This window comes from Sinohyriopsis cumingii, unplaced genomic scaffold (assembly GCF_028554795.1).
Source record: "Sinohyriopsis cumingii isolate HCF-2022 unplaced genomic scaffold, ASM2855479v2 utg001328l, whole genome shotgun sequence".
Classification (NCBI taxonomy): Eukaryota; Metazoa; Mollusca; class Bivalvia; order Unionida; family Unionidae; genus Sinohyriopsis; species Sinohyriopsis cumingii.
In genome coordinates, this window is record NW_028315984.1 from 659,530 (window position 1) to 683,545 (window position 24,016).

The 24,016-nt window shown below is 38.2% G+C and overlaps 1 protein-coding gene and 1 long non-coding RNA gene across 2 annotated transcripts in view; both read left to right on the forward strand.

Moving 5' to 3' along the window:
• The window catches only part of LOC149772634 (sushi, von Willebrand factor type A, EGF and pentraxin domain-containing protein 1-like), a 112,859-nt gene that overhangs the window by 24,892 nt on the left and 63,951 nt on the right, over positions 1–24,016 (forward strand). The gene's annotated exons all lie outside the window — the stretch shown is intronic.
• Positions 1,541–23,121, forward strand: LOC149772635 (uncharacterized). Its single transcript, XR_016417647.1, has 5 exons — positions 1,541–1,965; positions 2,471–2,592; positions 12,991–13,105; positions 22,450–22,556; positions 23,009–23,121. It is a non-coding gene; the product is annotated as an uncharacterized LOC149772635 (long non-coding RNA).

Genomic DNA, 24,016 nt, shown 5'->3' on the forward strand with positions numbered 1-24,016 from the left:
AACAAATTAAAAGATACAATATAACATCATAAAGGAAGAAATACAACTGGGAAAGATATTTGATCTATACTTGCTGTCTCAAACATAAAGAAAATATAGCATACACACAATATAACACCATTACATATAGCAAACACTGAGACCTAGGCGACATATAGCAAAGGTTACAAAACATTTCAAGGGAATGAACTTCGAGCAAGGTGAGGGAAACCAGACTCGGACGAACAACCCTTTAGATAACACTATGGAAACATAAATACCCCATCAAAAATTCTAAAAACTAAATTTTTTATATAAAATTTTGTTTTAATAAAACGTAGAACACATCTGAGGGGGAAATACACAAATATAAAATACTTTTTATTTTTTTTGGGAAATGGGGGCATCTGTCCGTTGCCCCCCCCCCCAAAAAAAAAGTGTGTGTGTGTGTGTGTGTGTGTGTGTTATTATACCCATTACATTACTTGCAAAATATATATGGTGCTGACATTTTTGGCAAGAGGGAGACCTACCGATATTCTGCATATAATTATTTTAATGTTTTTCAGAGCGAGAGTATTGGGGCCTGATCTGTTCAATATATTTCTCAACTGATACAGCAGGTATAATCAGAGGCGTAGCTGGGGGGAGGGGAGTACATATGTCCCCGGGCGCCAAGGTACAGGGGCGCCAAAATGAGGCTTACAACGTTACATTATAATAAGTAAACAAGGGTAATATTCAAAAATGTGATTAAACGGGGAGGGGGCTGGGGCGCCAATTTTATAGTTCGTCCCCGGGCGCAAAATATCATAGCTACGCCTCTGGGTATAATAGAGACCCGCCCCCCCCCCCTCCCCGAGTTTGCCACAGAGCGCTCGTGTAATATACGGTTTAATACAAAATACATGATTGTGGGCAGGAATATACAAAATTTGGTCGATATACATGATCGTTGGTATCTATTCAAACGAGGGCCATGAAATACATTAGCAAATTCCTACAGTATTTTAAGGCAGGCGATTACGAATTATTTAAACCACGTTTTTCATCTGTCACAGATTTTATAATCATTTTGAAGTGGCTGCTTTATCTCGAGGAAAACGAGCGGTAAGTGTTATACAAAACAAAATCTTAATAGCAATTTGATCACTTTTGCGTCATTTGACAGTAAGAATAGTAATAAATAGAGGATAATTTCTTTTCCTACGTTAGGCCTAATACCTGGTATGTTTTTTAGTGTGGTACACACACAAAAAACAACCCCAAAACAACACTAACAACATTTTAAAAAACCCACAAAAACGAGTGCCGTGCCGAAGCCACGGGCTAAAATGCTTTATTATCATTTTTTTTTATTTATAGCATCAATCACAAATTGAAATATATACAGTATTAGCGTTGGAAAAGAAAGTTTTCTTTTTGTTATATTTTTTTTTCTCACCCTAGCGAAACACTTTCTGCAAATGACCTTAATAAAGAAAAATAATAAATTAACCTAAACCACTTTGAATGTCGACCGTATCTTTTATTTACACGGCATCATGCGCGGAAGAAAATACCAACTGAACCGGGATTTCAGACAGCAGATGAATTGAAGTTGATTCATTGAACATCATTAGCAATTGTACAATCAAACAGATGCAACAATGAAAAGTGGAACTATGAAAAATCGAGAATGTTAGATTTGCGAAGGATTTATTCCGAATCATTGTCTGCTAATAGAGAATTCATGTCAGTTGCTGTGTCCGCGATGCCCACACAGCGCGCCGTCCAAATGTGAAGTTGCGTTTTGCTGACAGACATAACACTGTGCCATAATTTATCTGATGGCATGTAAAGAATCTGCTTAAATTATAGTATTTAAAAGTTTCTTCATTTTGTAAGAGCTCAAGAAATTAATTCTGGTTTGAAAGACAAGATGACGGTAAAACTCGGAAGACGTAGCTGTACAGTACCGTTGGTGTTGGAGACATCATAATAAAGGTAACTGCGTTAACTTCGCTTTTTGTTTGGTAATTTGTTGGATATTATCTTTTGCTGATCTTCTTTGAGCTTGGAGTAAATTTTACATTCTGAACATTTTTATTTGCACTTATCTGCTTAATATGTATTGCTGGGATATCATATAGAATATGAAGTCAGTATAATGGTACTATATTACATATTTGAATGATAAAAGACTGGTAAATGATATAATGATAAACTACAAAATAAATAATTTGCCCAATATCCCAAATATGTTAATTAAAACAAACATTGAATGTAAATTCAGATATAATGAGCAGTTGTAAGAAGTAAGAAATAACATTTTATCCATTGAACCTGTTATGTGTTATCATCATCAGTTTTAAAATAAACACATGGAGACAAGTTTGCTTAAATTCTAAAATTAACACACACACACACACACACACACATATGGTATTTTAATCTAATACAGAAATGGTGACATTGATATATGCAGACCAATAGTTTTTTTCTTCTACAGATATAAATTAAAAAGCCTAATTCTGAGAGTTTCACCTACAACATTCATGATGGGAAAGGGCCACTAATTAAGAGCTGACATATGTGGAAGAAAAATACCATCCATGTTGAAAAGGGCTAGAGGTAATGTGAGAAAACATAATTTATCAATCTTATTTAACATTATTGTTGATATTTTATCTCAACTGGTCAAAAGGCTAAGTGGGTTTATGTAATGGTCCAGAGTGTGTTATTTATTTCACATCCCCTTCTGTCTTTCAACAGTAAGAAATTAGCTACTTTGGAGTCCATAGTTCTGATCAATTTGTTTATATAAAACTTGGTTTTGGGCTTAAATCAACATCTTGGATAAATCTAATAATGAGGAAAATCCAAGTATATACATGTGATCATGTATAAGATTAGTTGAGTTTTTTAACCAGCCTAAAAGCCATACTTCCACAATATAGGCTAAAATCATTAAGTTGTCCTTGAAGTTTGATGAGTGTTAACCATTAATAATAATAAGGTGATCTTTCATCTGAGTATGTTACCACCGCATGCAATATTTATACATGTAGTGCAGTTTTTACTAAACGTAGAATACATGCTTATATAAATGAGATCTAGATTGAAGAAGTGAAGATGCATACAAATACATGAGGTTATAACCACTACTGCTGATTCAAGTTTGATCATGCTTGGCCATTGGGCTTATAGAGTCAAGTTTCACAATGATGCTTATTATGAGTGTGATAAAGGTATGGTAGTGAAGTGACCTTGCATCTGATTGGCAGAGTTTCTTATGATTTGCACAACAGTGTTTATGATCCAATTTAGATCTGACTTGTTTAATTATTTGCTTGTATGTCTGAGGCTATAAGCAAAATCTATGCATATAATGTGGTGGTTCTACATCTCACTAGCCATTCTTGCTACTGCTCTTAAAACTATTTCTCATTAATTTCATCAGACTTGGTGAATAGATTTATCTCATCAAGATATAGCAAAAGAGCAATTTTGTAAAAAAAATATTCATTCATATTAAACTCAAATTCTGCATCTGATTGGTTGACCTTGCAAATACTATAAGGGCTCTATTTCTGACAAAAAGATTATTTTGATTTAATGTAGCAGAAATGCTTATATGATCAAAACATTGAACATATTTGATGACAAATAAGAAATAGTTTTTCATGCAAATTTGATAAACATTGATAAATCGGTTCATATCATTAAAAGCTTGGAAGAGTTTGATTACATGCGAGACCATCACATATTAATCATTCTTTATTTAGAGAATTATTTTTGTCAGGATTTAGTAAAATATGTAAAATCAATATGGACTGGTTTTGTTATGTACAGCAACACTAGTTGTTTACTGAGTACTGAGGGAATTGGAGTAAGGCAAGGGTACATTGCAGTAGGTAACCTGGTTGACTTGATAACAGGATTTTAACACAAACATTTTTATCAGGAGTCTAGCATACTAACCATTGATTCACTGCAGATCCTGCCCCCATTAGTTACCTTTTAATACATAAATCATTTGGGTTTTTTATGTCACAAATCCCATAGGGATTAAAATTAACATCATAGGTCTCACTGGATAGTTTCGTATTTTGACATCCCTCTAATTTTTAAGGTAGAAGGCATGAACCTAATTATCACAAGCCTAGCATTTATAAATTTACACATAAGCTAAATCTATAATGTGGTTCAGATTTACTTCGAGTTAGGCATGGAAATAGGTTGGCTTGTTGGTGACTGCCTGTCACAGTTAGATGAGCATTGGAGATCATATGCGTAACTTAGTCTGCAAATGAGCTGCCGACTTTTATTTGTGTCTGCTACAGAGGTAAATATAAAAAAATCTTGATGGTAGAGGGGTGATGAAAAGTATGCTAATTTGTTATAGTACTAGTGAACTTTATTCATGCATAAGGCACATACTGATTCTTTTAGTTGCCTTGTCACAGAAAAATATTGAAAATAGCTATTTCTAGTAAAAAATTAATGTAAAATGTACCTGCATCCTTTGACCCTACCAGAACCAAACTAAAAGCTCAAATTTGTGCAGCTGCTTTTGCTCATCACAAACATAATTGGGAGTATAACTGCTAACCCTACCCTCTAGCACACATTTCATTCATTCATTGGATTAAAGTCACGTGCACCTTTCGGTATGTGCGACTGTTTAGTTTGTACACGTTTGTGTACTTTTTGAATTTAGCGATTAACTTATACAATGCCCCCAAGCAAGCAAGCCGAAGCCCAGGTGCCCCAAAAGGTCCCGCCCAGGCTCTCGTCGCTGCAACCTTCTCCATCGTTGTACTCCGTTGGTGGTCTGTTTCTGCATCCTGCATCTCCTTCCTCTCTCATTTCAGGCAGTAACCGAAGCACACCAGCAGCAGTATTATTAAATTTTCGTTGCAATCAATGCCCAGTTCCCTATATTTATTGGGCTATTCCTGTACTATCTTGCCAAACATGTGATTGTCACATACGCTTCAGATATTCCTGAGTTGTGAATTTTCCTATCTTTTGTAAGGTCTATTAAATTTTGTGTACTTTGCGTACTTGAATTTTCCGGAAATTTTTTCACATCTAGTAGGCTTTTAGTAGCCCTTTATTTTGTTTTGGAGATCTCAATTTGGTTAAGTATTTCGTACGTGTGGCTTTAAACCAATCAGTGTGTTTCAGGGCCAGTAAGTTGTTGGTCAAAAGAGGGCTTTCGTGGGTCAGAATGAAAGCCCTATGTGGTAAAATTTGTTTGTAAAAAAGAAAAAAAAAAAGAAAAGAAAAGAAAAAAAAGGTGGGTAGGGAGTGTGTATGCTATATTTGTGTGATGGCTATAGACATTTTTGTTCGTTTTTCTGCTTTTCCCACATATCCCGACAACACACATTCACGCTCACTTTCTCATTCACACTTATAAGTAGATGTGGGGTGGGGTGGCCTTATTTATTTTGTTTGATTTCGGGAAGGCAATTCTTTTCATACTGGGGGGTGGGGGTGGTTTGATTATTTGAGGCATACTCTTTTCATTGTTTCTGCCTTCATTCCCCAAGGTCTGCAAGTGTCCTGTTCTTTCTTCTTTTACTGCCTTAGGACGTTTAACTTCATTCTGTGCCTTTTCCTGCTCTTCTTTATTTCAGCTCTTTCTGCCTTATCCCGTGTCCGTTTCTGTTTTGGTCTTCTCGTCCTTTTGATACTGCCATGTTCGCCGTGAGATGTTTTCTTCGAGGGAGGTGGTTTGATTGCCTTTGTTTCCCTTCGCTTTGACCACTTGGCTATTTACCTGTTATTTTTGTTTAGCTTAGCTATTTGTGATTTATTTTAATGTATATTTTTTTTATTTTTATTTTTTTATATTTTTTTTTTTTTTTTGAACCTACGGGGCCTAGCATGCCATTATAATTCCAAAACAGTGATTTTGTAATATTCGTCCTTATCTGGTTTTTATTGTTCGGGTTATGAGCGGCGGTGTCAGTCTGTGAACCCACTAGCCCGAGCCGGCCGTCACAATTCCCAAACAGTGATTTGTAATATTTTGATTGGTTTTTTTCTTTTTTGGTTCGATCTTTTAGGTTTATTGGTTTTAATTTCTTTACATGGTCTCTCTTTATACCCAACCCTTCATTCGGTTTAGATTTGTCCCCTTTTGCCTATTTTGTTAATGAATGTCATGATGTTATTATAGGTCATTCCTATGTTATTGTTTTTTGCCACAAGTAACTCCGGGTATGTCCACCGTTCTCCTATTTGTTCCTGTTGAGATTTTAGTTCGGCCCTTTCCTGGTTGTATTTGGGGCATATATTTATTAAGTGTGCGATTGTTTCTGGAGTTGGGCAGTAGGGGCAGTTTTCGGTTGGTCCCCTTTTTATGTGTTTCCCTGCGCATCCTGCCAATAGTGTTTTACCTGTTCTTATTCTATTTATTATTGTTATATCGTATGGATTTTTGAAGGTCGGACTTTCGACTTTTCTACTTACTTTTTTCATCATCGTGTGTATTAGACTGTTTGCATCCGATTTTTCCCATAGCTCTTGCCACATGTCATTGATCTTGTCCCATGTTATTGATTTCAGTGACGCTGTATGCTATATTTTGGGCTTTTGGTTCGTTTGTGGCGTTTTTTGCTTCTGCATCTGCTTTGTCATTGCCTGGGATTATGGATGTGAGAGGGTATCCATACGAATTCAACGTGTTTGTTGTTTTTTTCAATCTCTTTAAGTAGCGATCTTGCATGATTAATCATATTAGGTCTGCTCTTGGATTGGTCCGTTGCTAACGATTGTAGTACACTGTAAGAGTCGCTTAGAATGACTGCCTTAGTTGTGGGGTATGTTTTGACGTATGTTAATGCCATTAGTATTGCCATGAATTCTACCGTGTATATAGCGCATTGGTCTGGGAGTCTTTTTCCAACGGTGACATCTAATTTTGGGATCACTATCCCTGCTGCAGTTTTATTTGGATTTTTGGTTTTTGATCCATCTGCGAAGATTTGCGTGTATGTCTCATATTTGTTGTCAATGTACGTTAGTATTGATGCTCTTAGTCCTATCGGGTCATTTTGTTTTTGTCCTAGTTTACGTAAGCTAAGATCTATTTGTGGTGTGGGACAGGTCCACGGGGGGTCTGGGTAGTACCTTATTTTTTCTGGGTTGATATTTGCGATTTGAAATTTCCTTTTTAATTCTATAATTATTTTCCCACTAGGTATTTTTTATTTTTTCCTTTTGTATCGAATGGTTTGTCGCATGCTAAGAGGGCTTGTAGCGTGAGGTGGTTGGGTTGGTGTATTGATATTCGAGTCGAGTATCGCAGCATCAATTCCTTCCGCCTTAGGTCTAGCGGGGGTTCTCCTACTATTATTAAGATATCTTGTGTGGGGGTACCATTTAGGACGCCGGTGCATACCCTTAGCGCTTTTGATTGGACTGTGTCTAGTTTCTTTAGTAACGTGGCGTTCGCCGCTCCATATACCTGGCAACCGTAGTCCAATTTTGCTCTTATAAGTGCTCTATATAGGGTAACGAGTGTTTTTTGATCAACCCCCCCAATTCACCCCTCTGAGGTTTCTGTGGAGGTTGATGTCTCGTTTGCACTTCGTTACGAGTTCTTGGATATGAGCTGCCCACGTGAGTTCGTGGTCGAATACCATACCTAGGAGTGTCGCTTGTTTTTCGAATTTGATGGGTACCCCCTTTAGGGTTAAGTTTGGAGTGGGTGGGGGGTGGCCACCTCCCGGATTGGAAACTATGCCTACTGTTTTTAGAGGTGACAATTTAAATCCCCATTTATCTGTCCAATTTCCTATATCGTTTAGTCCTTTTTGTAAGTGCTTGGTCGTTTCTCTGCTGGCCAGGTTGCCAGTTTTCCATACGGCGCTGTCATCGGCGAATTGGGATAAGTCAAGGTGGTTGGGTTTTACCGCTGTTTCCAGGTCGTTTATCATTATATTAAATAAAGTTGGGCTGATTACGCTTCATTGTGGCGTGCCATTTTCCAGTTTGTATCGTTCGGAGTAGTCTTGTCCTAGTCTGACTTGTATCTTTCTATCGGTTAGGAAGTTAGCAATAAATTTGTATATATTGCCAGTTATTCCGTATGGTTTAAGTTTACTTATCAGTCCCTTAGTCCACATTAGATCATATGCTTTTTCCATGTCTAAGAAGATGGCTGTAACATATCTGGATTTTTAAAATTTTTCTCTAGATGCTAATTTGACAGCGGTTTCTAGTCTCATGAGTTGGTCTATTGTGCTTCGGTAGTTGCGAAACCCGCTCTGTGTATTAGCTAGTAGTCCTTTGCTTTCTAAATGGTATTTCAGCCTGTTGTTTACCATAATTTCCATTATTTTACATATATTGTCTGTTAGTGATATGGGCCTGTATGATTTTATATCGCTTGAGGGTTTTCCAGGCTTAAGAATCGGGACCACTACTGCCTTTTTCCATCTTATAGGTATGGTACCGGTTTCCCATATTTTATTAATGAGGTTAAGTGCAATTGTGACAAGTTTTTTGGGTAGGTTCTTGTACATTTCATACCCCAAAGTGTCCTCCCCGGGGGATGTGGTCTTTTTGCCGGCGAGGGCCTCTCTCCATTCGGCTTCTGTAAACGGAAGGTTTAGTGGGCCGTCATTATTTCCTGCTTCCTTTATGTTGTCAGAGTTGCTTTCCTCAAATTGCCTTTTATGATTTTTAAACTTATCCTCTAAGTTGGTATTGCTACACATGTTGGCGAAATAGTTTGCGAATAATTCTGCCTTATGTTTGTTGTTTTGTCCAGGTATGTTGGGGGTTATTGATTTAGTTTTGCCTCTCATTTTTTTAATTCTTTGCCACACCTCCTTCGATTTTGTGTTAATATCTAGTTTTGAGCAGAATTCTCTCCATGAGTTTTGTTTAGCTATCATAATAGTTTGTTTGGCAGTTTTTTCCTTTTCCTTGTAGTAGTTAAAGTCCCTATTATTTTTAGTTCTTTTGAATTTGTTTAGAGCTCTTTTTTTCTCTTTAATTGCTATTTTACATTCATTATTCCACCAGGGCACCGTGGGTTTGGGTGCTACTCCTTTAGTTTTAGGAATTGTTTCTTGGGCCATTGTGTTAATGGTTTCTATTAATTTGTCATTAAAGGTGTCAATGTCCCGGTGATATATGGTTTCTGGGTTGATTGAGTCACCTATCTGTTTGAACCTAATCCAGTTGGCTTGTTCGTATTTCCATCTTGGTGTGAAGGACGCTTTATTTTGAGGTATTCTAATTTGTATTTCTATATTTATAAGGTAATGGTCACTTCCCATAGGGTCGCTTTCATCAACTTGCCAATCAGAAATGCCTGCTAATCTTGGTGTGCATAGAGATAGGTCTATTGCTGATGTGTGGCCTGTTCTGTCATCTATCCGGGTGTGCATTCCGTTGTTTAGAAAAACTAAGTTGCATTTTTGTGCCCATTTTTCTACAATTTTTCCTTTAATGTCCGTCTTTTGACTCCCCCATAGTTCATTGTGCGCATTGAAGTCCCCGCATATTACCACCCATTCTCCACAGTCTTTAATCATTTTGATTGTTTCGTCTGCACTTAAATTGCGCTGCTCATTTGTTTCATAGAGGTTAACGATTAGTACCTGCTTAGTTTGAGCGGTTATTTTGACTATCTGTATTTCGAAGTCATTGGGCGGTCTACTATCTGTTAATTTATGCATTTCCGATGTAATTCCATCTCTAACAAAGGTTGCTAACCCCCCTCCTCTTGCTGTGGGGGATCGATGCTTTAGGTATTTGGTGTTGTAGCCTATGATGTTTGGGATACGTGAGGTATCATTTAGGTGGGTGTCCTGTATGCATATAACATCTGGTTTTCTTTCCTGTTCAAGTATTTTGTTATTTAGTTGGTCAGCGTGGGCCCTAAGGCCGCGTGCGTTCCATTGCCATATTTTGATTTCTGCTCTGGAATCCATCTCTAGTGCAAAAAGTCTTAATAGTTTGTTTAATTTACTGTTGTTTTCATTTTATGCGTGTTTCCTACCAGTGAGGGTGCTACCTATTTATTTTGTTTTTGGTATCCTGATTTTTGTTTTGGCCTGCTTATAGTTTACCCCATGGGAGATCATATATTCGACTATTAGGGCTTCTCTAAGAGCCCTGGGGCATTCTGCGTGGTTTGGTTTGTGGTTACCACTACAGTTAGCGCAGTGCTGATTGGTGGCGCTACATGTTTTCCGGTCTGGGTGGTGAAGACCACATTGATTGCACCGGAATAGGTTTCCGCAACTCTTAGAGTAATGCCCCCAATTTTTGCAGTTGCCACAGAACCGTGGTTTGTTTTTGAAAGCAAAAATTTTTTTAGCCTCGAGTTTTTCGGCTATTTTGATAGTTTCTGGGGTGGCGCCCTTAAAAAAGAGTACCACTGCAGTGCTATCCTTTCCCCTTCTTGTTTTTAGGCGGATTGCTTTCTCTACTTCCTGTCCTTTACTCCTTATGTAGTCTACTATTTCATTGGTTTTATTTTGAGTTGATACGTATATGACTCCTTTGTTGTGTGTTTTTGGGGGGTTTGGGTTTATGTGTTGTTTTGTTCTGTTGTGTCTAGTGACCTGAACATTTATTTGGCCTATTCTTTCAATTTCCATATATTTGGCAATCTGTTGTTCAGTGGTGCATTTGATTATCAGCAAGTCGTCTCTAGTGCTTTTAAGCGTGAATTCTCCTTGGTGATATTTGTTCAATTGCCATGCTATGGTTTTAAAGGCTAACTTCGTTATTTTGGAATTTACTCCCTTGACGAAGAGAGTCAGTTCAGCGGGGTGTTTCTTGTTTTGGATATTTTGCAGACTGGTCTTTTTTCCCCTGGTGTTTGTCTCTTTAGCTGACTTTGTTTCGTTGTCCATAACCGGCTTGCTGGGTCTTGTATTGACAGTTAGTGTGTTCCTTATTCTTTCTAACTGGTATTTGGGATTTGGTTTTCCTATTATTCTTACCTTTTGTTGAGTCGTGTGTGACTGCTTTATTTGTGGTAGGGTGAGGGCGTTCTGTTTCATCTAGTAGGTTCTCAGTTTGAGTCCCCTGGCTGCTAGTGTTTTTAACCAGCGTGGTCTGGGTTGTTTTTGTGCTTGTTGAGTATTGTTCCTCAGTTTGGGTACTCATGTCGGATGTAGTTTTGCGGTTACTCGGTAGATTGTCCACATTCTCGTTTACGCTTGGTGACAGGTAGAGTCTACTCATCGAGTCAGTTGGGGTCGAGTTGAAAATTGGCGTTAAGAACTGTATCTGTCGTTTTTCTCTTAGGGGGGATGAGACTGCTTCGGAGTAAGTTTGCCTTAGTTTATCTGCCTTTAGGTTGACCAGGCAGCTGAGATAACTATTTGATGATGTGACATTAATTTTGTTGTTATCCATCTTGAGTTTCTTTATTTGATGTAAGGTATATATGACGGGATATTTCTTTATCTGTCTTAACTATACTTTATTCTACTTAGTACTATGAAAAAGCAACAGCTGTAAGGGGATATGCAAATAGCTTTTATTCTGATTTGTGTAATTAATTATTATATTACTATTATCCAATTTAAACTTATTGAAAATTATTTTCTAGCCAAATGGTCAAAGTAAAAGGTTTTACTTACCCCGATCCAATTTTCTTTTTAAGATCTTTAGAGTTTTTAAATACAGCCTTCTAATTATACAAGTTTCATTACATTGGTCAATAATTAGTCACATGTGATGACACTTGTAACTAATCAAACCACAGCAACTGAGAGCAGACTAAGCACTGATATTTATATGGTACAGTGGCAATATACAGTCTGTCTGCTGCAACACATGAAACAAACTGGACAAATCTGAAAGTCTTGAATTTGACTTTATTTATCTGTATGGTAGAACAGAACCTGAGTTGAAAAGCTTTTAAAGAAAGACCTTGATATCAAACCTAATAATAACTGCAGGAGTTATATTATGGATAATTAACCATTCTCTCAGTTTCAAACTGGGCATTCCATCCCATGGGGTTCTAAATGTAAACCAAGTGTAACTGATATCCTAATGAACTGTAAAGACCATAGCAGCACAACAGCAGGGGACCAGGTATGTCCAGATCCAGAAATCACAGACCAGTTTCAAACTGATGATGAACCACATAAAAATTACACATCTGCTAGAACTTATGTTATGAAGATAACTTAAATTGCATTATTATTAATCCTCCTCCTCACATTCATCATAATTGAGATGCATCATATATGTTTTATTGTAAAATAGTTTATGCAACATAATTCAGTGAAGACCTTTGCTGCCAATTTACCAGTGAACCATTTGTTTCAATGAACATATTTTATGTTGTAACAAGGAGCATCATTTAAACATTATGATACACTTATCATACCTGTATATGAAATCTTAATACTAACACTTATACTTGCAATACTACTACTAATAAAAACACCTGCATTGATAATTTGATTATGTTCAATTGGACTTGTATCTAAATGATCACCAGCTGTATGAAAAGACATATTTTAATATATAGATATTGGATGGAATACTAGTTACCACAATTGAATAGTCATATGATAAATGATATATTATTTTAAACAATTTATATTTGCAGTGAAACATACTTTTACATTATTTTCACTTAAATTTCATTTATAGAGCAGTATACTCTGCATTCATTAAATTACTGAAATGGTTATAATACAACAACAAATACTGCAACTTCCAGAATCACAAAAATCAAAAGATATAAACAAAAACTTCCCTACATGTATCAACAGTTGTCACTTAATAGACAGAACTCTGAAGATTTAGAATAGGATGTTAACAAATTAGGTATTCAAGTTAAAAAGAAAAAAATACCAAGTAAGCTTACTACCAAAAAATCAAACAATAACAGTGAATTTTAGTACATTCCCAGGAAACAGAATATATGATTTTTCTTAACTTGATCTGATACATCTTAAATCTATAGAAAATGATTCATATTGTATGACTAAAATATTATGTAAACAAAAATTCCATCACTTTTTTCAGATGCAACATGCATACCCCAAACCATCCTTCTTGATCATAAAGTATACCAGCATTCCACTATAAGATGGGGAGCTGTAGTGGCTCAGTGGTTAGCTTTCTGGACCTGTGAAATAAGGTAGGTTCAAATTCTACCATCAGACCAACCTGGGTTAGCTACCATGGTGTGTCCTTGGGCAAGGCACTATACTTAAAGTGCCTTGGCACTAAATAACTTACTTGTGTTGGTTTACCATAAAAGGCCAAACCAAACACAAAAAAACAACAACTTTAAAATATGAGTTTTGTCAATACTAAGTAATTGAAAATCATACTGAAGAAATGTTTTTGTTAATACAGATTAATGGATCTAAAAAATCTCTTTCTTCTGCAGGAGTTTAAAATGTTAAATTAAAAAGGTCATGGTACACATTGCCTTGTTCGTACACATCAGGCTCCGTAACCCATATCCAACTAAAAATTTGAATAAAACATATTTTAATCTGGATGATAATATTCTTTCTCCATTCATATATTACACCACCAAGATTGATCCAAATAAGATTACATTTTACTATAACACTGAGGATGAGTATGCCTCTTAACAACTTACAAATGTGGAGAGAATGGAGTTAAACTGAACTTTGATTTCTTTTCAACCATAGCACAAGATGATCATTTATTATGAAAAAACCTGAATAAAGTTGGAGTTCATAACCATGACAGTCTTGATACAATATAAATTCAATATATTATTGTTGTCTTGAGGTATAGTTCTGTATATTACAATCTCACACAAGATCAGGGTATATTTTAGTACCATACAGTTAATTCGGGATTGTATTAATACCTATTCTGGTGAATGAACATTAAATAAGATTTACTATTTTGGAACCAGTTGCAATAAAGTTTACTAAACAAGAGAAAATATGACTTTACTATAATATCTAAAATGTAAAATCTGCAAACAGAATACTTGCTTGACTTTACACTTCAACTATATCATAATATTTATTTGAAATGAATTTATACAAATGGCATTAAATTGGGTTTCAGGCTGGTAATGACAATGGTAGTAGTGAATAGGGACGGTCTAGGGACTAGGGAACTTCCATGTTAAAAAGGGTATATCCACTCTGGGGACTATGTAATTTAACATGGGAGAAAAAAAAAAATATCCATTCTAGGGACAAGGGGAATTTAACATGGGAGAAAGAAAAAAAACTATTCACTCTAGGGACAAGGGAAATTGAACATGGGGAATAAATCGTGGGACTGTCTTGGGACTAGGGGAAATGGAACAGGGTCGGGACCCTATTTTAATAAGGTCCCGACCTGATGGGTCTATGAAAATGGAACAGGCGAAAATTGAAACAGGGAGGGGTCTCTATTTTTTTATTATTTTTTTAAACAAAAAAATAAAAAAAGGGGTAGGCAATTGAAAGTCAAGATCTTTTCGAGAGATAGGAATGGCCCTGAAAAGGGCCTTTGGTTTTATGTTAATATACCCTTAACATAAAGGGCATCTGTGACATCTTCTTCTTGACCTTAGGCTGTGCCTGACTGCAGGACCATAGATTAAGACTCTTTTGAGGCATCCTTGATGCTCCACATAAGATTCTTCGCATCCACAGGCTGGTGTCTGTCCTGTGGATAACTGTCCAGTTGGATCGGACATACATTGATATGTCCGTCCGGAACATCATCGAAGACACAAGCGTTGAAGATTGTACATCGGTCCACATGTTGGGGTGCTGAGTAACAGGTGAAGGAATGCAGTGAACTGTACTTATTTATAGGGGGAGGAAGGATTGAAACGGATTGAGTTTGTTGACCAATCCAAACACGCGTTACAAAATTCAGTCAGCCCACGTCCAATCCGAAGAGAGCAGTCTGTGACGTCACATAGTCTATATAGATTCGCTAGCGCCTGTGCGTAGTCAATCTAAGCGACAGTTTTTCAACATGACGGAAACTCAGAAAACGATCAGTTTGGGTGCACTGATGGTGGAGACTACCCAAGGGAACCCAGACTTACTTTCAGAAGAGGTGAATTGGGATTTTGTGGATTTTTTTACCTTGCAAGAATTTGTTCCTGAACCTTCGTCACCTTCTCCTTCATTACCGCACATGGAAAATTTTAGACAGAGACAGAAAGAAGAATTGGAGAAATTTATACAACAGCAAAAGGAAGTGGAACAAGCTTTTCTCCTACAGCAACAGCAGCAAGAAGAAGAGGTAAGAAAAAAACAACAAGAAGAAGACGCAGCAGCAAAGAAACAAGGGTGTCAAAATCAAACGGTCACGGTACTGTTAGACATTTTAGTTAAGAAGTCTGAAACAGATGTATCAGACTTCTTTATTACGGCCGAAGAGAATACGACCTTCCCAAGCTAAACACTCCAACCCTGTGACTACGCCTACTGCACCATCCTTAGTGATTTCAACGAAATCATCATCAACAGTACGCAGTCCAGAAGTAGGCCTTGGCCATGGCAAAGGCTTAAGACAGTTAAAGTTGATTGTTTAAACTCACCCCTTACACCAAAAAAGGCCCTTTTCAGGGCCATCCACGTCTCTCGAAAAGAGATAGGCTTTCAATTGCCAATAACTAATAAAAACCATTTTACCCAATAGTACCTGTCTGTGTATGAGTGTGCGTGAGTGTAGGTTCTTATTTTAAAATCAAAACCCAAAGACACTTACCTTTTATAATTAATTTATTCTTTTATAAATATTTACAATTCACAATTCACAACAGAGCACTTTAAAAAGTTCATAGACTTATTCTGTCTCATTGTTCACTCTCTGTTTTTTTAATTTCTTCACCGTCATAGTCCTTTCCTCCTCTTCCTCTTCACTTTCTTCCCTTCTTTTCTTCTCCTGTTTCTTTTTCTTCACCTGTCTGTTTTCTTCCTCTTCTTCTTCCTCTTCCTCTGAAGAATCCCTCTCTTCTTCTGACTCCTCTTGTTTCTTTTTTGGGCAGTCTGGTGACCAATGTCCTTTTTCCTGACAATAATAACAGGTATCTTGACTTTTGTCTCTTCTAACCCCTTATTTTTCTTTTTTGACGGTCTGGACACTCTGAAGACCAATGCCCTTTCTTCTGACAGATATAGCAAGTATCTTGACTTTTATCTTGAAAGGAAGGAGAGTAGTCCCTCGGCTGGTCTGAAGAGAATTTTCTAATGACCCCTCGCAAAGCTCTGATGAAACGTTCGATCTTGGTAGTCTCTTCCATTGTTGTGCTCAGTTTGAGAGTGAAATGAATAGTGAAAGGACAAGACACATACCCTTTATATACGCTGGTCTGCTATGACTATAAATTAATCCATGGTGTTTAAACTTTAGTCATTTGACTTTTTGCTATCGAGATGAAATGATCCAATTCATTTGAGAAGAAAGAAGAAGAAAGTAAGAGGCAGAAACGTGATCTATCGCCTCGTACTAGGGCTGAAGTCTTGGCACAAATTCATGCCAGTGATTTTGAAGAGGACATGAGTGAACCAGAATCCAAACCCTGTAAACAAAGTTTACCACCCTTAGTCAACCCTGAAAAGTACTATGACATTCGAGAGACGGAAAAGCGTCCCTCTAGAAAATTTAGAACTACGGCTTACAAATACACAGTGAAGTTTAAAGATTTCAAGTCTGAAGTACTGTTAGAGAAAGCAAAAGGGTTCATCACCGACATGTGGGATTCTTTGCTCACCACACTCAAGCGACAATGTCAACCCAAAGAAGATGATCGCTTGAGACTTTCCATACAACATGATGGCTTGAAATCCCCTGTTTGGATCGAGTTTAGCAGCCCTGCAGAATTGACCACTTCCAAAGTCATGGACAAGATTCAACACGTGCAACAATCTAATGACCAGTTTGACATCACCGATGGAAAAGCCACACTGGACATGACCCACGTCTCTCCTCCTCAAGGGACCGGACAATGCAGAAAGACCTTATTGGTCAACAACCTTCGCATTACCAAAACAAGTCTTGTCCAAATTAACAATTTTCAAGACCACATGTGTTTAGCCCGAGCCATCGTGGTGGGATGAACCTATGCCGACAAGAACGACACGGTAGAATGGAAAAGAGCCTGGGAGAACATTCGAAAATCGAACCGAGCCAAACAACGAAATGAAGCAGAACTTCTGTTACAACAAGCATGCCTGTCCAAAGACACATCCTGTGGCATTCCTGAGATGCAAAAATTGCAAGATGCCCTAGCTCCACGATACACCTTGAAAGTGCACCCTCAAGAAGTGCGCGGGTCTCTGTTGTTTCGAGGGAAAGACTTTAAGGATGGAAAATACATTCACCTCTATCATCACGATGACCATTTCGATACCATTACCACTATCACTGGATTCCTGGGATACAAATATTACTGTGAGAAATGTGACTTATGATGGTTATAATAATCGAGAGCAACACAAACATTGTGGATCGAAATGCTCAGGATGTTTGGCCTCTCAACCCTGTCTGAGCGAAGGGCAAGAACCAGTGCATTGTCCTGCTTGTCTGCGCACATTTGTCAGCCCTGCCTGTTACCAACAACATCTGAAGATGCAAGGTTCACAGAAGAAATGTGCTTGTCAACTCCTGAGATTGTGCCCAATGTGTGGACAAGGTCTATGTATCAACAGTACCAAGGCACACGTATGTTCAGGAAAGAAAAAATGTCACATTTGTCACTGCATTGTGGACTTGGAACACCAATGCTACATACAAAAATACCAATCCCAACCAGAGAAAGAGGATGGTCACAAGAAGAAGAAAGGCAATTTCATCTTTTTCGATTTCGAATGCATGCAAGAGACCAGTATTCACATTCCTAATTTCTGCGTGGCTCATCGAGCGTGCGAGAAGTGATTCAAGAACCTATCTTGAGTTATTGCCCTCACTGCAGTAAGATTCCTGGAGGGCGTGAAAAAATCTTTCAAGGACTGAACACACTAGCCGATTTCACACAATGGGTCTTAGACCCCATCGACAAGACGTGGAGCCAAGAGGACATCGAACATTATTATGGAGATTGTCATCACCATGCCACGGTGATGGCTCACAATTTCTCCGGATACGATGGACAGTTTCTTTTAAGATGTTATACGGAACGTGGCATCGAGCGTCCTAAAATCACTTTGAACGGAGCCAAAATCATTTTCATGCAAGTGGGACAAGTGCAGTTTAAAGATTCGATGAGCTACTTAGCCATGCCTTTGAGTCGAATGCCTAAAATGTTTGGAATGACAGAAATGGCTAAAGGGTACTTTCCACACTTTTTCAATACAGAAGCCAATCAACACGCCGTTCTACCCCATTTGCCTCAGGCTCACTATTACGACCCTGACAACATGCGTACTGAACGAGAAACTTTCTACGCTTGGTACCAGGCTCACGACCCTTTCGACTTTCAGGAAGAAATGCTAAAGTATCGTCGTTCCGACATGGACATTTTACGGCGATGCTGTGGAAAATTTCGAGAACTGTTCATGGAACACGGAGGGGTTGATCATTTAAAAGAGGCTTGCACCATTGCCAAAGCGTGTTCCTTAGTCTACCGACAACGATTCATGCTTGAAAACACTGTGGCTGTCATCAGTCCTCAAACGACCAACTATGTCAAACGTCAATACTCGGTCAAAGCCCCATGCTGGTTGCATTACTTGTGCGACAAGGAAGACAAATGGATTCAGCATGCCCGCAACGGACAGGGCGAAAGATCATCGGAATGCATTCGGTCAATGGCTGGGACTTAGAAAACCCCAAGATCATGTACGAGTTTAACGGTTGCTTATTTCACGGATGTCCCGTCTGTTACCCTGACCGCGGCACTAAAAATCAGTTCTTACAACGAACCATGGAAGACTTGTACCAGGCCATTTGTCAGCCACGCCTAAAGTTAGAACAGGAAGGATAGCAAGTGGTGGAAATGTGGGAACACAAATACAATCACCGTTTGAACACCGATCCTGAGTTTAAACGCCTCATGGAAAGTTACCAGTTCATGGACCCCCTGAACCCAAGTAATAGTTTGTACGGAGGAAGGACCAATGCCACCTGTTTGCTGTACCAAGCTGACGAAGAGAAAGGAGAAGAAATCAAATACTTGGACGTGTGTTCACTGTATCCCTATGTGTGCAAATATTGTTGCTTTCCTGCAGGGCACCCACAATTGTTCACCGAACACATCGACCTAAAAAACATTCGACAATACGAAGGCTTGATCAAGTGCAAAGTTTTGCCTCCCACGAACCTATACCATCCCGTCTTACCTCGCCATTGCCAAGGCAAACTTGTGTTTCCTTTGTGCCGTACTTGTGCTGAAACGTGCAACCAAGATCAACCTTGTCATCACACCCAGGAAGAACGGGCCTTGACGGGGACATGGGTCAGCGTAGAATTGTTCAAAGCTCTGAACATGGGATACCAACTGTTAGAAGTGTACGAAATTTGCCACTTTCCCAAGACACAATAATTCCACAAGGGTGACCCCACACAGAAAGGCATTTTCGCAGACTACGTGGATGCCTTTTTGAAACTGAGCAAGAAGCCAGTGGCTATCTGTCCTGGTGTCACACTCCCGAAGACCAAAAGACATTCAGAGAGAAATTCTGGGCACAAGAAGGCATTACTTTAAATCACATTGAGAAAAACGAAGGCAGGCGATCGTTTGCCAAAGTGATGTTAAATTGCTTGTGGGGTAAAATGGCACAATGACCGTGTTTACCCAAGACGGAGTATTTGACCGAACCTTCCCGCTACTTTCAGATGATTCACGACAAAGCCAAATTCATGAAACACGTGGACGTCGTTCGTGAGGATTTGATCTTGGTGAATTACGAAGAAGATCTGAACTTTGTAGAAGATGACCCCTTTGGAAATGTCATCATTGCAGCTTACATGACAGCTCATGCTCGCTTAAAATTGTACGAAGCTTTAGAACTGTTAGGGGAACGTGTCTTGTACTTTGACATGGACAGTTGCATTTATATCGATCACCCGAGTCAACAGCACCCTGACATCGAAGGAGACCGTTTAGGAGCCTGGACAGACAAGCACCCCGATGACAAGATTCTAAGTTTCGTTAGTGGTGGTCCCAAAAATTACGGCTACGAATACTGGGACAAACAAGGAGAAGTGCACACGAAGTGTAAAGTGAAAGGACTTACTCTGAATTATCGTACCAGTCGAGTGGTCAACTTTGGCATATTGAAAGAAGCCTTGCAGTCTAGAGAAAGTGACCACCTATCAACCCAACAAGATTGTACGTTTACCCACACACCACATCGTCAGTCGACCCTTGGAAAAAGTCTATCAAATCGTGTAGCAGAAGCGAGTGCGGCTTCCCACCCACTTTACTTTGCCGTATGGACATGTCGGTATAAAACATTGGTTGTAAGAGGATAACCACCCACCAGAAGGATGACTTCGCCGCAGCAAGAATCGAGTGAGAAATCCAGTGAGAACTCCAAGTTCAAACCCTACCATTTTCCAGTCTTCTTACCTGACTATTGTGATTGTGCCCGTCGATTGGACACGTTTCAAAAATGGCCTACGGATAGGGAAGGATTACCTTCTTCGTATGTTTTAGCTAGAACAGGATTTGTCTACTTCGGACCCGAGTCAGGATTGGGATACGAAGTACAGTGTTTCGCTTGCGGACTGAAGTTACGAATGGATCTATGTATCTACAAAGATTCAGCTATTCTGGAACATACTCGCTGGTCTCCGCACTGCCCTTACCTTTCAATGGCCTTTCCACCCATTAAACTACGGTACAATTATGACGGTACCTTCCAAAACTAGACGTAAACACATTGCATCCTATTTCATTGTTGTTTCTTTTCCACATAATAGCTTATTTTTTATAAAATGTTAAACTTTACTAATCTTTTTTCAAGATCACTTTAGTTTGCAAAAATATATCTTGTCATTTATTGGCATTCTACATTGAATTTTGTAAACTAGCTATAAACCTGACCTAATTACTCAACTTAACTGCTGACAGAAACAGTCTACAGTAAATGTATTTCATTTCTATAGCTCGATGGATAAACATTACATCTTTTAAAGCTGTGCACAGAATAGGCCGACATATCACGAGTCAGGAAAACATGGGGGTGGTATCCCCTGTGTCCAAAATTAATATCATTTTGAATAGAATATTCTAGTGACAATTGCCTCTTTTCAAATGGTAAGCATTGCTTTTTTTTATTTTCATCAATCTGTCAAATTCGGTATGCATTTTGCTTTAATATTTGAGATGGAAACCTTAGGTGCATAGAAATGTCAGACAGCATTGTACATCATGGATGGTGTCCAACATACTTTTATGATCATAAAACAAAATCCCATCTTTTAGTTATGGCCACTGATTTAAAAAATATTCATCCAAGCTAAATATAATAATAATAATAATGAGGACTTTGTATAGCGCCTAATCTTTAGAAGCTCTAAGCGCTTTGCAACATTAGACAACATAAAAACATACACAATGATATGATTACAAAAACAAACACCATGAAATTAGAAAACATAAAAAACATGCTGAGAATATTTAAGGTAGTTAACATTATTAAGTCATTAAGTTTGTTTTTGTAGTCAGAATAAGTAGTTTTGAGAGCACTCTTGAATGGGATCACTGCGTCTTTGTGTCTAAGTTCAGTGGGCAATTCATTCCATGTTGCTGGGCCCTGGTATGCAAAAGAATGCTGTCCATGTGACTTTGTTTTCATAGTGAGAATAATGAGTATATGATTGTCGGAAGAGGAGTGTAAGTATCTTGCTTGTGTGTACACATAGGTGAGGTCGGATAGGTATGTTGGACTAGAGTCTGTCAATGAAACGTAGCACAGAGAACTAATGTTGTGTTTGATTCTGGATCGAATGGATAGCCAGTGTTGGGTACAGAGCAGCGGGGAGGTGTGCTCTGATTGTGGTACTCTAAGTATGATCCAAGCAGCTATGTTTTGAACTTTTTGAAGTCTCTGCAGTAGATATTAAGATGAACCAGACAGAATTGAGTTACCATAGTCCAGTCTTGAAAGCAGTAATGAACACACAAGTGTTTTAGTGGCATCAACTGAAAGATATCTGAGAATGGAGCTGATGCGTCTCAGCTCAAGATACGCAGCCTTGCATATGTTCATGACATGTTGGTGCAATGTGAGAGTACTGTCCAGAGTAACACCTAGGTTTTGTACTGATTGTGTGAATTTAATGTTGGTGTTGCTGATATTTATTGTGTGAGGTAAAGGATGTGAATGAGAAAGTCTTTGATAAGTAAGTATGGCTTGATTTAAATTGTGTTTTTCATGTGACTTGCCAGAGATTTTTAAATGAATTGATAAAGTAACTTGAGACACATTTCAAAGTACATGTTTTAAAAATATTCCATTGATTATTGCTGGCATTTAGAAAAATGCAATGCATCCTTTGTTGTGAAACTTATTTTAAAACATTGTATTACTCACGCAGAAGCCTGCTTGAAAACTAATGGCAAAGCAAAGGCAAATGGAATGGAAGAGACCATATCAGAGACCCTCAAATATGCACCCAACCAACGCAGAATGATAAAAAACAAGGTAATCCAAATGACTCTTATTTCATCAATATTGGATTCAGTTTCGTCTTTTAAAGCATAGTATTTGCAAAGCGGATGCATTTCTAAACTGATAACAAAATCAGCTTATCCTATTGCCCAGGACTATCAGAGCTAGAGTCCAGCTAACTACAATATGCATATATCTTGTCTGATCGGACAAGTGCCTCCATTTGGAATTTTTATTCACATGAAATATTTGGATGAAATAAATTCATCTTTGTGCAAATTGATTGCACCATCCACTTGCCAGAAATGACAAGTAAGTGCAAAGTTATCTTGTATCATGGCTTAACGATAGTAAGGGAAGCACAAGTGCAGTGAAGAAAATTTCATACATTTTTATAATGCTGATTAACATGACTTCTGCATATGTAACTAGTGCTGAGATGATATGACTTTATTTAAGCATTACAATTTTGTTTTAATTTGCAGGTGCCTGAGCAGAAGAAGTAATAGATAAACTTTACAGTGGAGTTGGAGACTGATTCTGATTCATAATCTTAATTAAATCTAGAAAATAAACATTAAAGTCATATTAAAATATATGTTGTATTGTTTCCTTCTTTCATTTTTCTCTTAAAAACAAATGTCTGAACCTTTAGTCTGTAAATTCAGTGGATTCCTTATCAGCCCATCTACTTTTACTTTACACCATGCTACTTTAAAAAAAAAAATGAATTATCCCCATTGGGGTAGGTCCCCCCAACCCCCCACCCTACTTTGTCAACTTACCTGCCACATTTAAATCTAATGGAAGGCCCTGCTGTAAAGCCTGTTAGTAAAACTACCCAACAAGAGGATTTCATACATTTGCAACTCCTAGATGGATGGTAATGTTTTCATTTTTGTAATGTAGATTTGGACATTCTTGCCACCAGTATGGAATATGTGTTTCAGAAACACAAGCAGCTTTCATCAGATTTGCATATAGGTTTTATATGTTGTGAGTATGTTGTAGGAAGTTTTTTTAAATAACATCATATGAGATGATGCCAGTGGAAATGGCAGAAAAGTGTCTGTATTGTTCACCAACTACACCTTGTTCTTACAAAATGTGGCTGTTACACATTCCCATGATGATGTCACTGACAGCCATCAGTGAGGAATGCCCCAACAAGCATAATACAAATTGCTTCCATTGTAATTGTTACAATTCCATTCTGACCACTCCGGTGTCCTAGTGGTTAGAGCGTCCGCCTCAGAAGCGGGAGGTCATGGGTTCAAACCCCAGCCAAGTCATACCAAAGACTTACAAAAATGGTATTAACAGCTACCTCGCTAGACGCTCAGCATTAAGAGGTTAGTGTTAGGACTGATCGGCCTGGTGTCAGGATAATGTGACTGGGTGCAACATCATACTACATGTTTGCAGCATGATGCCCCAGTGCTATACATCACTATAAACTGCCACACTGCAGACATCGTAGCAATATGACTGAA